The sequence below is a fragment of the Equus asinus genome, chromosome 4 (genome assembly GCF_041296235.1).
Source record: "Equus asinus isolate D_3611 breed Donkey chromosome 4, EquAss-T2T_v2, whole genome shotgun sequence".
In the NCBI taxonomy this organism is placed as follows: Eukaryota; Metazoa; Chordata; class Mammalia; order Perissodactyla; family Equidae; genus Equus; species Equus asinus.
The window spans coordinates 70,608,384-70,623,224 of record NC_091793.1 but is presented as its reverse complement, the minus strand read 5'-3'; positions in this window follow the sequence as shown (position 1 = coordinate 70,623,224).

The following is a 14,841-nucleotide window of genomic DNA, read 5'->3' as shown; positions in this document are numbered from 1 at the left end:
CTGAGCTGCACGCAGTCCAGGGCGACTCCCTGAACTCACGTCCCCACAAATACCAGACGCTTGTCTGAACTGGCTGGGCAGGACTTCCTCAGTCCAGGTGGACAGAATGTTCTGGCAGGGGCAAACTCTGGGAGAGGCTTCACAACCGCTCAGCTGACTAAGATGTGTCTTCCTTCGGGGCAGGATAGGGGGAAGGCTGGAAGATGGCGTCACTGGAAGGAGACGGGCCCCCTGAAGAAGGCCTCTGGCCGTTTAAGGATTTTACCAAGTTCATTTCTTCCAGGAAACCTTCCTGAATGGAGGCCCACCCGCACGATTCGTGGCTGCATTTGTTCATCCAACAATGACCGTCCATTCCAAGCCTTCCCACCTGAAGGACAAGGGGGCATCTGGTGGGTGAAAACACGTGGACTTGAACGTGGTTCCCCCGCTTACCAGATCTGCAGCCTTGCACCTGTTACGTCGTCTTGCTGACCTCAGTTTCCGCACCTGCAGGATGGGGTTACGGTAACCCCTGACTTGCTGTGGCTCAAACACACCCCAGCTTTGTGGGTCTTCTTCCTGTGAATAAGACCACAGCAGTAGCCACTAAAACTCGTGTTCATATATTCTTTAAGAACTGATAAGGACGCATAGAGGGGGGAGATCTAAGAACTTCTGACGACATGGCAGACTGAGTTGATGTGGATCCCCCCTTCTGATGCAAACATAGAGAAATGCCACATATAAGTTAACATGCCACTTAAAGAACTGTTTTACATTCAGAGCTGACCTTAAAGGAAAGGGAACTCCCAGGGCCAATAACAAAGAGAGAACACAGCCAGGGACATTGGTCAGCTGGGGCTGGTGGTACTGCTGCCCGTGGCTGTGTCCAGCCCAGCTAGAGGCGGGGGCTGGGGCCTGGGGTTTAATGCCCAGGTCGGGGCAGGAGATGTGGCCCGGGGCCTGTGCAGGTGGGAAGCCGGGAAGGGGATCCTTACGGAAAACTAAGACACTCGGAAGGGGTCACTGTCTCTGAAAATGGTACTAGAGAGCTTCACCCAGCAGCCCAGAAAGGAGGCACGTCCTTTCTGCTCAGGGCTGGGTGGGATTTAAAAAGCCATCTGCGAGAATCTGAAAGGTCCAGCTTGTGCCGGGTGGAGGCATAGGGCTCAAAGGCACAGGGGCAGGCAGCCTCAAGCAGGAACCCCAAGCAGAGAAGTTAGCATAATACAGACAAGCCCCTCCAGCCCTAGGTTAGAAAGCCAACCGCTCTGCAGCGCTCCCCCCGGGGCACGCGGGACCCCTCAGAGGAGCCCGACGCTGCTGAAGGTGAGCTCACGATAAACAAGGGCAAGACTCCAGCGAGGCGAACCTGGGGAAGGTGAGGCAGCAGGCAAGGCGAACGGGGTCGTTTGCACCCTGAGGATAGGAATAAGAAAACAGCACGGAGGAGACTGGTTCCCAAAGAAGTGCGCTTCCAAGACTCATGGATAAAAGGACTAGGAAAATTATGAAGACCTGGAGACTCTAGAAAACGTAAATGTGCACCAACAACGAGAACTTCTGCAAATGGAAGCTGCAGTCGTTGAAAAGAACAACAGTGGATGGCCACAGCTGAAAAGAGAATAGGTGAACTGGAGAAGAAGTGCGATAGGTGGAAAAATGGGTGTTGCCCGGGAACCTGATCCAACGCGGGGAATCCATGGTCTCTGAATTATAGGCTAAGCAAGAAAAGTGTGGCTCTTCACGCGCGAGAGAGAGAGAGAGTGTGTGTGTGTGTGTGTGCGTGCATGCGCGGGGTGGGGAGCAGGCAACATGGGTACCGTGGTGCAGGGCTGTTAAGAGATGCCCGTCACGACCTCGCTTTGAGATGATGTCCTATCTGGTGGAACTGTGTCCTGTCAGCGTGTTTCACAATTCAGGCGGCCGACTTCGTGTATTTTTGACAATTCTATCATATCTCCAGCAATTACATTTTCCGCCTTCTGGGATGTCAAGACCTCATGTGGGACATTGTGGGTACACAGGGCCCCCATTAATGGCTTGCCTGTGTTCATGCATCTTTGGAGGGAGGCTGGGCAGCGGCAGGGCGGCGGCAGGGCCGGCTGCGAGGGAAGCGAGAGCATTGGAGAGGCCCCTGTGGCTCCTGGCTCTGCGAGCTCCCCACCCACTCCATCTTTTGTCTTTTCATCATGGTCTCAACCGTCATGGGAAAAGGACCACTTTGGGAGATTGCTAGAGGAGGACTAGCAAGTGTGCCCTGTCTCCCCACTCACGCTTCTGCTCCCTGCCAACATTCCCCCAAAAGAAGGAAACTCCATGTTTTTTTTCTGAACTCAGTGAGCACCGTAGCAAAAGTATTGAGTCTTTTTAAAATGCTTCAGGATGAGCTTTGTGAGACATCCAAGGGAAACGTTTGCACCATGAGTCAAATGCATCCCCCGGGGAGAGTGAGGACAGGCACCCCAGCCTCTGCAGGGCTGCGGGGCACAGTCAGCTGTGCCCTGGGCTTGGCCCCGAGAGCTTGTGTGACCTCAGGTCTGTTACTTCTCTGAGGCTCAGCTTCATGGGCAACAAATGGAGATACAAAATAGTGCCCACCCCCTGGGGGGAGAATTGAACTAGGCAAGGCCTGTGAGACATGGCTGGGAAACTAGAAGCCGTCTTGTCATTGTGCTGGTGACGGTAATATCGGCGTGGCCAGCCCTTTGGCTGTGGGCTGGGGAGGGCACTGGCCATCATCCCATGCTGCTGGGCTGTGTCTGCTCAAGGGAACACTGCACCAACCCCCTTATTGCCACCTACCTGCTCTCCTAGACCTCATGGCCACCAGAGCACCCTTTAAACTCGTGGATCATGTCACTGCCCTTTCCTCACCCCAAACCTTCAAAGGTTCCCAGCCCACTTGAGATAGAATCCATTCTGCTTCCCATGCCCATGAGGGAGAAGCCACCCTCTCTCTCCAACCTCAACTCTTGCTCCTCTTCCTTCACTCACCACATTCCAGCTGCACTTAACCTCAGGGCCTTTGCATGTGCTGTTTCTCACCCCAGAACCCTCTTTCTCTAGCTTTTTGCATGATTGACCCTCATGTTTCTGGTTTCTCCTTGGAAAGGTCTTCATTGACCACTCTATCTAAACTCTTCCCCACGCAGCCCATATCATCTGCCTCAGCAGTCTGTTCCTTTGCTCCTAAGCCCCTGCCCCAGTGTAATTATAATTGTGTCCATTTCTGTGCTTGCTGTCCTCCTCCCCTACAGGATCGTGCACTCCATGTGGGCAGGGACCATGTCTGCTTTATTGTTAAGGGGTCCCCAGCCCCTAGTGCAGTGGCTGGCACAAAATGGGGGTCAGTAACTTGGGGTTAGAAGGGACTGAATTAAAAACTAAGCAAAATAGTGTGTATGCTCAAGTTTGGAACTAACTTGGGGGTTCAAATTCTGACAGATGGAGATAAAAATACCAGTTTTAAAAGGAGGAGGTGGACGGGAGGTTGGAGTTAGGTGGTAGCAACAGGATGAGCCCCACATTGGACTCACCCCCAGGCGCCAGCCGCCCTGTAAAGCTCAGCCGCGTGCTGAGCGTGGGTTCCCTGGAGGGGGCGGCCCTTCCTTGTGCCAAGGCCCAAATGCAGGTGGCCCACTCCCTGCTGGGGTGAGAAGTCAGGGATGAGGCAGGAGGCCAGGGGTGCTCGGGGAATCCCTCCTCTTGGGACGTGGAGGGGAAGGCACATCCTGCCCTCCCGATACGTAAAAGATGGACGCTGGATGAGCACGTGGAGACTGAGAGACTCCAGTCCAGCAGGAAGGACAGACGAGTGAGCTGAAAGAGCAGTAGGTCAGGTCAGGGCAGCATGAGGGAGGTGGGAGCTTCCTGGAGGAGGCACCAGGTGCATCCTAAGGGAAGCAGTTCCAGAAGCACATGGAGACCCAGGGCCTGGCCCTCAGGCCCCTCCCCCAGGGGCTAGAGAGAGGCTTGGTGTGCTGGGTCCCAGGCTCGTCGCTACCTGGGGAGCCCCCGGGGTGGGGGAGGGGAGAAGGAGCAACAGTGTTTGGGAACGAGTCCCCTCCCTGCCCCCACGAGCCGTGGGACCAGCCACATCCCCTCTCCTTTCCAAGCGGATCTTCCGGAGAGATTGGCTCCGTGATTAGGGGATTGACCGTGGGAGGATTGGAGGGCTGAGGGTGCACTCTCCAGGCCAGGACGCAGGGACGGCGCCAGGGCTGCTTACAAACACCAGAAGGAGGAAACGGGGCCGAGGGCGGGCAAACCCAGGGGGCACAGCTGACTCAGAGACACAGAGTGGGCACATTGGTGTCCACACCCACGTCTCCACGTGCCCGCGCCCATGCACAGTGTCCGTTTATGAAGGAGTTTGGAGTAAACGTACTGCGTATCTATGAGGACATACCCAGCACAGACACACCTGTGTGCCTCCCAAGTGTACCTTTACAGACAGGTCTCATAGTGCGTGTGAACACCTGCTGTGTCTGTGTGGGTGTGTGTGAAGTACGTTTGAGTACACACGTCCAAAGTTGATACATCTACTTGTATACACGGCTTATAACTATTGCGAGTGCATGTGTGTAACCGGATCCACGTTCAATACCAGCATGCACGTGTGTGCTGCTTGCATACAGACTTCACAGGAAGGTCCATACGCACCGTAGACTACGTCACTACACGCTGTGTGTGCAAACGGGACGCCTCTACATCAGCTGTGTTTACGGGGATCCACTCCAGCGAGTCATATGTGCCCCCACATATCTGCGACCTAAAATCAAGCCAGAAAGGAAGATAAACCGGAATATGCTCTGTTCCCTGAAAAGTATCGCAGGAGTGAGATCTCGCCTTCCTCCCGCCGGGAGAACACGTTATTTATGTGAACAGTTGTAAACAATCACTCTCCCCTCTTAAACAGCTGCCAGCGTGAATGGGCAGGTTCCCTTCTAGAAGCAGGTGATGGCGTCACAGTCAGGAGAAACAATGCGTCCCAAATGGGACCCTGGACGAGACGGAAGCCCAGGTCTATAGGAGGAAGCAACCCTTGGTCCAGAGAGGGACTTTCTGAGGCTGATGACGGCACAGCCCCAGCTTGCTCCAGCACTGTGGAATTGTGCCCAGCAGGGAAACCAGGGCACCAGGCCACGGGGCCTTGGCTGTTGAAGCTAGGAAATTCCTGCTCTTCTCCCCTCTCCGTGGCCCCCCACCTGACCTCCAAGACCCTCTTATTCAGCACCAGCTTGAGGTGTCCCACATGGACACCCATCAGACAGCCGGAGCGCAGGTCAGCCGTGCCTGTACACTGCCCATGAGAATAGCCCCCGAGGCAGCAACAGCAGCTTCTCCGGAGAGCAATGGCCATCGTGCTTCTCATCCAGACTATCAGAAAAACGGACCATAGCCTTGGTTCTTTCCAAGACAGTTTCTAGAGCTGCATCATCCAGGGAGAGACCTTCAGCCCGCGCTGAGCCCTGCTCACTGGGAGGGACTCCAGGATGACAGCTCCGAGGGACAGAGGTGGCCAAACGGGCTTAGGGTGCCATCTGGCCCGGGTCCTGTCTCCTTCACCACTTCTTAGCCTGTTGCTTTATCTTACTGAATCTCACTTCTCCAGTGACACCTGTCTTGGAGGGTTGGTGGAGAAATTAAGAAGCATCATTGTGTTGGAAGTGATTTCTCCCTAAACTGTGAAGCCCCGCATGAATGCCATGTGATGTCAGAGACAAAGACAGCAGAACAAACTGTTTTTCTGCCTTTTAAACATTTTAATTTGGGAGGTACAGGACAAACATGCAGATCACTACATCAATGACCCCTGGTGGTCCCACTTCCTGGTGCACCTGCCCTCATGAGTCCCCTCCCGCCTTGACTCAGGACTTGGCCCTGTGACTTGTTTGGTAACGAGACATCCTCCGGCGTGATGCCACAGAGGATTGCTAAGCAGCAGTACATGGGGGCTTGCCCTCTGGGAGCTCTGCTGTGCCCTGTAAGAAAGCGGGGCTGCCCTGCTGGAGAGGCCCCGGGGAGGAGAACCAGCTGCTCTGGCCAACAGCCTCATCTCGACACCAGCCAGGTGCGAGGCCATCATGGACCATCAGCCCAGTTGAGCCTCTAGATGACGGAAGCTACGTGAATGAGCCCAGAGAGACCTGTCCCAGCTGCAGAATCATGAGCAAACCAGTGCTGTTAAGTCAGTAAGATCGGGGCGGTTTGTCACTTGGCTGTAGGGAACTGACACACGGCAGCAGAGGCAAGCGAAGTTCCCGCACTGTGCCCAGAGTTAGAGAGAGAGCTAGTGGCTGAGTCAAGCGTAGGACTCAAGCCCCCAGGACTGTTCCTGCCTTCCCCAGTCCCTGCGTCTGTTCATTCTGCAGAGCTTGAAACGTCCAGGGCCCAGGAGGAAACTTGGTTTGGGAGGGTACTCAGAATGGTACCTGCAAGGAATCGTAGACGGCGTTGGTATTCCAGAATACCGGAAAGGGCGAAGGCTTACAAGGTAGGCGGAGGGATTCAGAAGAGCCAGAAGGGAAATTTCCCCCTACAAAGGGAAACAGCATCAGAGGGCTTGGGCTGTGGGGTCAGAGGGCACTGGGGTCAGAGCCTAACTGCCCTGTGCCTCGTGTGTTCCTCTGGGCAAGTTGCATAACCTGTGAGCCTCAGTTTCAACATCTGTAAGATAGGTGGAGTTGTGCCCTCACAGCCAAGATGCCTGTACAATCCCCACCCCGAGACGGGGGAGCACACAGGAAGCTCTCCCCTCTCCCGCCTCTGGAATCTCGCAGGGGCCTGTTTTCTGTCTGTCCTTCCGGAGGGCCTGGTTCAAAGGCAGCTGCATCCCCTCTGAGGTGTCGCTGATTCCGGGACCCTTGACTCTGTCAGCAAAACCCTGCGGCCGCACCCTCTTCGCCTTTGAGAGCTGACCTGTGGCCAGAGGTCAGACATGCACATCAAAAAGCAATGCTTCCCCCAGGCCAGCCATCCCTGAGGTCCCCTGTCAGCCACATCAGAGCCCACGGCCAGGCCTGGAAGAGGGGAGCAGATGCCCAGACCCCTCCTCAACCCTGGCTGCTCCCCATCTTCACCGGCATGCACGGGGATCAGCCAGCCCTAAGTGAGCACCGACCGTCCACTGGGGGCTCCTTCCTGGTCCACAGCCATCCATGCGGTTGTTGTGTTAGCCTCCTAGGGCTGCTCTGACCTAGAACCACCTTAAAACAACAGAGCTTAAAACAACAGAGATTGATTCTCGCATAGTGCTGGAGGCCAGGAGTCCAAATCACGGTGGCTGTGCTCCCTCGGGGCCTGAGGGTGGACCCTCCCTGGCCTCTTGCAAGCATCTAGGGTGGCCGTGAATCCTGGGTGCACCCTGGCCCACAGCAGCATCGCTCCAGTCTCTGCCTCTGTCCTCGCATGGCCCTCTCCCTGCGGGCTGCCTCTGCGTCTCTCTCCTCTTCTTATAAGGACACAGGGCTTATAAGGGATTAGCGCCCACCTACCCCCAGGACCTCATCTTGACTTGATTACATCTGCAAAGACTCTGCTTCCAAAAACAGCCTGCTCACAGGAATCAGAGCTTAGGCTTCAACATAGCTTTTTAGAGGAAACAATTCAACCCACAACAATAAAAAATGTGTTGAGCTCTTCTCTGTGACAAGCATAAAAATGGCAACATAACCATCATCATCATCAAGTACTGACTTGTCTCAGGGACCATCCTAAGAATTTTCCATATGTCGATTCACCAGAATCCTCACGACAACCCTGTGAGTCAGGATCGGTATCATCCTTTACAGCTGAAGAAACTGAGGCACAGAGGAGCTGTCAATGGCCCAACTTCACACAGCCAGGTGGTGTGGTTGGACAACATGACCACGCCCCTCCCCCGCCTCCCCAGCCACCACCATCCTGGAGGGGTGTTGAGAGGTGGGGTGTCAGCAGGTGCATTGGAAACCTGCCCCTCCGACCTCAGCGTTCATCTCGTGGTCTGGCCACGGGTTTTTGACACTGAATCAAACAGGCTGGCCCTGGCTCTCATGCGGCTTCCTCTAAGGTCTTTCTTCAAGGTCTTAATAACCATCAGAGTGACACGTTCCCTCAGAACACGTCCTCCGGTGGACTGAGCCCCTTCGAGGGTGCTACCCGGGTGGGCACGGCTCCCTCAGCCATGTTCCTGACGTTTTATACAACCAGACATGGGGAAGTGAGGCATAGACTCCACGCCTGACCCCACGCCTGAACTCAGAGTCTCTTTCTGGTTAAGTCAGAGGGAAACTGAGGTCACAGAGGTTGGGACGTGTCCAGAGTCACAGAATGAGTTGGCCCAGGGCCAGGGCTGGGCCCGAGGTCCAGGTTCTTCCCAGTATCACCCACCCCCACCCCCACGCTACTTGCTCCTGGAGGGGACAGTCACCAACTGTAGACATGCATCATTTTCGAGAAGCCCCTTGGATGGGGACAGGAGGAGGCAGTTTGGGGCCCACTCCGGAGGCCAGGGCCGCATTCAGGGGTGGAGCCGCACGAGCTTTGCCCATCTCTCGCTGTGCCTGCCCCCACTGCCATGCCAGATGTCTCCGGGAGACAGCCCCGCGGTCAGCCTCCAGGCCAGGGCAGGACTGATCTGCTGCCCTCCCCCTCGGACAGGGATTTCACACCCAGGAAAATAATTTCCTGGTAAGGAGATTAGAAGGCATGGCCCGCTCTCGGGAACAGGATGGGGCCTGGGGAAGGCAGGCGAGGAACAGCGGGAGAGGCCGGGGGGCGGGCGGGGGCGCGGGAGGAAGTGTCACTGTCAATCAGGGCGCTGACCCATCTAATCCAGCCTCCCGGCTCTCCTGATCCCAGGGACAGATGCCGGGGAAAAAGGTGCAAACTCTGCGGGCCGGGCCCTCCCTGCAGGCCTGCAATACGGGCTCCTCTGCGGAGAGCCAGATTAATCTTGCCAAGAGATAAGCTGTCCAAAAGGCGCTCTCAAAGGCTCCCGAGCGTTTCCACCGCACCTCGCGTGCAGGGCTGCGGTATGCAATGCCAGGTACAGCAGGCTCCCGTTAGGCAGGGTGACTCATGCGCTTGGTGGGGGCTGCGGTGGGAGTCGGGGCGAGAACCTGAGGGTCTTCTGGCACTCCATGATGAGGTCTCACCCAGGCCTTGTGCTAGTCCCTGGCCTCATTCATTTATTCGTTCAACAAGCACGTACTGATCTAATATGTGCCAGGATCACACAAGCTCGTAGTCCTGAAAAGGCTTGGTAAGTAACAGCATAGGATCACCCCTCCACCGTCCGTCCATCCGTCACCCATCCATCCATCTGTCCATCCTTGACAGATTAGCTTCCCAGGTTGGCCAGGCACCGATGTAAAGAGAAGTGGCAGCAAACCTCGCCCTCATTCCACCCGGGCTCAGTCCAGCAGTCGACCCAGGATGGACTTGACGAGGAGCTCATCTTCATTCAGACCTCTTCAATTCAACTCTACACACATTTTTAAATCAAATTCACTTACACCAAGAAACTGTTTGGGCCCTTGGAGAAGCCAACAAAGAAATGGCCAGCCTGGCCTTGAGCCCTAGGTGCCCGTCCAACAAAAGAAGCCACCAACAAGACCTGCATTGAGGGCAGCAGTGACCAGCTGCAAGGGGCAAGCGAGGAGGGAGAGATGCCCGGGGCACAGGCCCAGCCCTCCAATGCTCATTTGGACTGGCCGGGAAGTCCATTCACGGTGCAAATGGATAAAAGGACACAGCGAGGCATCTCCAGGACCACGGAGTGGAGTAACGGAGTGTTCTGTGTTGAGGAGTGAGACTCGTGCTCTGAGGCCTGGGGGCTCCTTGTGGGGACCGAGGGGCTTGTACTTGAGTCAGAGGCCATCGGGGAACACTCCAGATGTGTCAGTGACTGGCCTGTGGCAAAACAATGAAGTCAGTGCCTTATCTTCAATCCAGTTTGATCCAAACCAATAACTCACATGCTTTCTGTGTTGCTCTGGGTGACAGTGACAGCTCCACTGAGAGAGAGAACAGGGCAAGTGGTGTCTGAAGGTGCCACTCTCCTGACGCTCATCTTAGAGCCCATGGCATGTGACTGGCTCTCCCCTAGGACAGACCTGGGGAGTGTCGGAGGACTGCCTTGCCAGGATCACTGTGGAGTAGCAGTTAGGATCACAAACTCTGCCACTCGGCTTCCTGGGTGCAAAGCCTGGTCCACCTGCTACGAGCTGAGTGACCTTGGGCTAATTTTCTTTACTTCTCTTTGCCTCAGTTTATCTATCTGTAAAATGGGGATAAGATTATGTGAGTCATTTGGGCTGTTCCCAAACAGTCTAGCTCTCCTCTGGACACACAGCAGGATTGTACTTCCCTATTTACTTTTTTTAAACAGACAACATAATCTTTTAAATATTCTTGGAACATTCAGACAAGTAATTTTGCTTCCCTACCCTCTTTGAACTTAAGCATCGGCTTGTGACTTTCTTTAATTAATGAAATGTAAGTGACTTGCCACTACTCCCACAGTGACCATGAAATGACCATGAAAAGTAGATACCCCTGCCAACCGGAGTTGGACATGTAGCATATGCAAGAAATAAACCTTTGTTGTTTTAAGCCACTGACATTTGGGGATTGTCCGTTGCCACAGCCTGACCCAGCCTAAACTGACCAACACCTGTAGCTCTGCTGTGGCCTGAACTATGTCCCCTCGAAACCTGCGTGTTGAAACCCTAACCCCCCGCGTGGCAGTATTCGGAGACGGGGCCTTTGGGAGGTAATGAGGTTTAGACAAGGTCATGAAGGTGGGGCCCCCATAGCGGGATTAGTGCCCTTATAGGAAGAGACACAAGACCACGTGCTCTCCCTCTCTCTCGTGCTGCAGAGAAGAGGCCACGTGTGCACACAGCAAGATGGCAGCCATCCACAGGCCAGGAAGAGAGCTCTCATCAGAACCAGCCCTGCTGGCCCCGTGGTCACGGACCACCAGCCTCCGGAACCGTGAGAAAATGAGTGTCTGCCGTTTACACCTCCTAGTCTATGGCATTTTATCATGGCAGCCCGAGCAGGCTAACGCAAGCACCTTTCTCATGATGGCGTTGTGAGGCTTAAACGGGTTGCATATGAAGTACATAGAGAGGGGCCTGGGACACAGTAAGCAACGTGTCAGCATCCCCACTATTACTTCCATTTGCTGCACACAATGGAATGGTCCTGGATAAAACTGGAACGAAGGTGAGGTTTGTGTCTTTACCTCTCCTGCACATTTCCCACTCTCATTTCCCAGAAACTTCATTCATTCATACATTCATGCAGTCACTCAGTCAGCCTTCCAGCCAAGATTTGCTGAGGATTCACTTTGCTCTGGGCCAAGAATGCCATTCGCTCATTTGGCAGACATTCCAGAGCCCCCAGGGGTCGGCCAAGCTTGATGCCTGCTCCTGAGGTTCTCCCGGTGGAGGGAGGGAAGATGATGTGGACCCAGACAATGTCGGCTCAGATGAGGGGGGCTCCTCTGACGGGCCTGGGAGAGCCCTGGGGAGGGTGCCTAATCCTGCAGGGGCTGGGTGACTCCCTAAAAGTGGTGTCACTTGTTCTAAGCCACGGGGACAAGTCGGACTCATCTGGATGAAAGCAGTCACAGTGGGCGCTCCTGGCAGAAGGACAGGAATGAGCAAATGCAGGGAGGGGAGGACCGAGCATGAGCCGCGGGGCCCGCACCCAGTGCTCCCACAGGAGAATCCCCAGCGGGGCTGGCGGGCAGCAGGTGCTCCTCTGACGCCCACCCTCACCCGTCCAGCCCAGGGCAGTGGCCGTGCCCCTCCTGTTCCAGCCCGCTCAGGACACAAGTGTGTGATATCAGGGCTTTGGGGCTCCCATCACAGAGCATGTTCCCCAGGCTCCCCATAAAGCCAGGGGAGCCCTTTGGGGCTCTAGCGGTGTGTACCTGGGCCATGAGTTGACTCTGCCCACACCTCCAGGCAGCCATTCTGCCAGCCCGGGGGCTTCTCAAGGCTGCCCAGGATGCGTTTCCCCCAGAATGGCCATCGTCGGGCCCAGGGGTGCTCTGAAAGGGGGTGCTAGGTGCAAGGAGGAGACCAGGGGGGAGGCAGGCTCTTGAGGACACTCGCGGGCCTGTCTCTAGCGCACAGCAGGCCCTCCTCACCAGAGACAGGGGAAGGCAACAAGGCCCCAAATGGGCCTGGGCAGCTATGGGAGAGGAGAGGGGCTGAGCATTTATAGGGAAGGGCTCTGCTTACCTGAAGTGGCCGCATTCCCTCCTCCCCACAGCCCTGCAAGGTGGGTACCACTGCGTCCGATTTACAGATGAGGATGCTGAGCACAGAACGGCTGCTGTCCAAAGGGCCTGGCATGTTTCTGAGCTGAGCACCCCTTGGCTGACTGAATGAAGGGACAGCTGCGATTTGAGCATGCCCCTCTCTGGCCAGGAACACGGAGAGAAGAGTCAGCATGGGTTGTGTGTGGGACAGGGCAGAAGGGACTCAGAAAGGAGAAGGCTGGGGCCCATTCTGGACAGCACGAGTCCCTCCTGTGTGCCGTGCAAGAGGCAGCTCGAGGGCCACTCAGACTCGGGGCAAGGATGGCTTTGGGATGACATAGCAGCTTCCAGGAGTAGCAAAGATGAATCAGCCCTAAGTACACTCCCCACCCAGCACTGCCACTTAACAGCTACGGCCTTGAGCAAAGACCCGAGCCTCTCCAAGCCTCAGTTTCCCCAAATGTAAATTAATGCTTATCCACCTATGGGGTTGTTGGAGCTTTAACTAAGATGATGGACGTCAAATGTCTAGGCTGGTTCTAGCCTCCAGCAGGTTCCCAGGGATTTCTTCTCCCATTCCTCACCACCATTTTACCTTCTTCTGTTGACCTCCCTTCTTTGTCACAAACAGGCTGCAGCCAGGAGCCAGGACACAAGAGCAGCTGAGGCCATAGAGTGAGGCCCTGGGCTGGGAGTATGGAAATGGAGGGGCCACTCTCAGCATTTTCGTCAACTGGTTATATGTCATCTGTGAGGGTCCCCTCCCCGTTCTTGGCCTCATTGGATCACTTGTAAAACAAGAGGGAAGAGAGTTGAACTGGTCAGTTCTGAGGGTTCTTCTGGCTGGAAGAGAAATAAATACTGGTTGTGGGTCCTTGGGAACACAGCCTTTCACCAGGCCATAAAAGAGAACTTATTCCACAGGATGGGGTGCTTATTTGTCTAAACATATCTGCTCTTTCTTGTCCCATAGCAGTGGGTCACCTGGATTGAAGATTATGCTTCCCAGTTTCCTTTGCAGCAAAATGTGGCCGTATGACTGACTTCTGGCTGATGGAAGTGTCATGTGGCAGCTTCCAGGAGTTATCCTCAGAGACAGCTGTGTACCCTTGCGCCCTTGTCCTTCATCTCTTCATTTTAACAGTGGGCTGGAACATGGGGATGATGGTTGGAGCAGCCATGTGGACATGAGGTGTCCTTGGGAATGGAGGCCGTGCATGGCAGAGCAACAAGCTAGAAGGAGCCTGGGCCCCTGTGGACTTCATGGAGAGAGCTGCCTACCTGGACTGCCGATGCCTGGACGTTATATGAGAGATAAATGAAATCTATATTGCTTAAACACTGTTATATTGGTCTCCGTTAGCTGCAGCTAAAACTTAAAAATCACCTGGCAGAAGTCTACATAGAAAGCACATGGTGTGTGAAAACAGGAGGCATCTGGAGCCCTGCTTGTGTGTAAGTGGCTCACAGCCTTCTAATCGCTTCTCACAACTGGATGGGGCCCCTTGAAACATCCAGGTGGCCCTCAGGCAGGTGTGTGTGTGCTGGTCTTCGAAGGACCCATCTGTTCTGAACTAAACAGAGAAAGCTTTCTCCCCGGGGTGAGTTCAGTCCAGATTCCCTGATGCTGCCCAAGAAGCTGACTCAGGCACCCTGTAGGATGGGGCTGGGGGCTGAGGGAATACTGGCCCCTCTGCTTTGATTGCATTTTAGTTGACCCGGAGCGCTAGCTGGCCCCTCCCAGCTCAGGCTGCTCATTGTCCTCTCGTGAGCATCGGCCAGGAACCACGTGTGTACACAGCAGAGACAGAGTGTCCATTAACAGGGACAATGATTAGCAACACATGTATTAAGGTCATGTTTATGCTTCCGTTGTCAGCGGTGGTCATTATTTATTTGAAATGAGGCCTTTCTCGTTTTCTGGGCATCACTGCTGTGAGTGAGAGCATGTGGAAGGCTTAACACTCTTCATATGGTGGGGACTAGAAGTAGAGAGCACGGAGGCTCCCTGTGTCAGCCAGGGGAAGGGTCATCCTGCAGGGGCTGGCCCCACATCACAGACAGGGAAGCACAGCCACGAGACAGGACCGGATGGTCAGAGAGCACCTGGGGCCTCAAATGAAGCTCCAGCCTCTTGGCCCAGACAAATGACCCCTCAGGTTACCAGAGGAATTTGCAGGTGTGGACTCAGACCCTCCTTCAGGAATTTTGGAGAAATCATGGAGAGCTGGAGGTGGGGTACGGGACCAAATTTGCCTTATCCCAAATGGGAAGCAAGGACATTTTTAGCAACTACAGCAGGTGGGAGGCAGTGTGGTGTTGGGGAAAGACAGCAGGGTTTAAAACTAGAAAGAGCTGGAATCAAATTTCTACCTTGAGCAGGTCCTTAAGCCTGACTTTCCTCACCTGTGAAATGGGGATTACGACACACACCTTCCAGGCTGATGCTGAGAGAGGCTGATGCGACTTTCCAAGAGGGCCAAATAAATACATGATTTTCCTTCCCCTTCCCCTATTACCCAACTACATTCCCTTCTGGAATACAAACAAGGGTTTGGAAAGAATTTGGGAGGAATGTGTCTCTCCTGGGAGAAGGC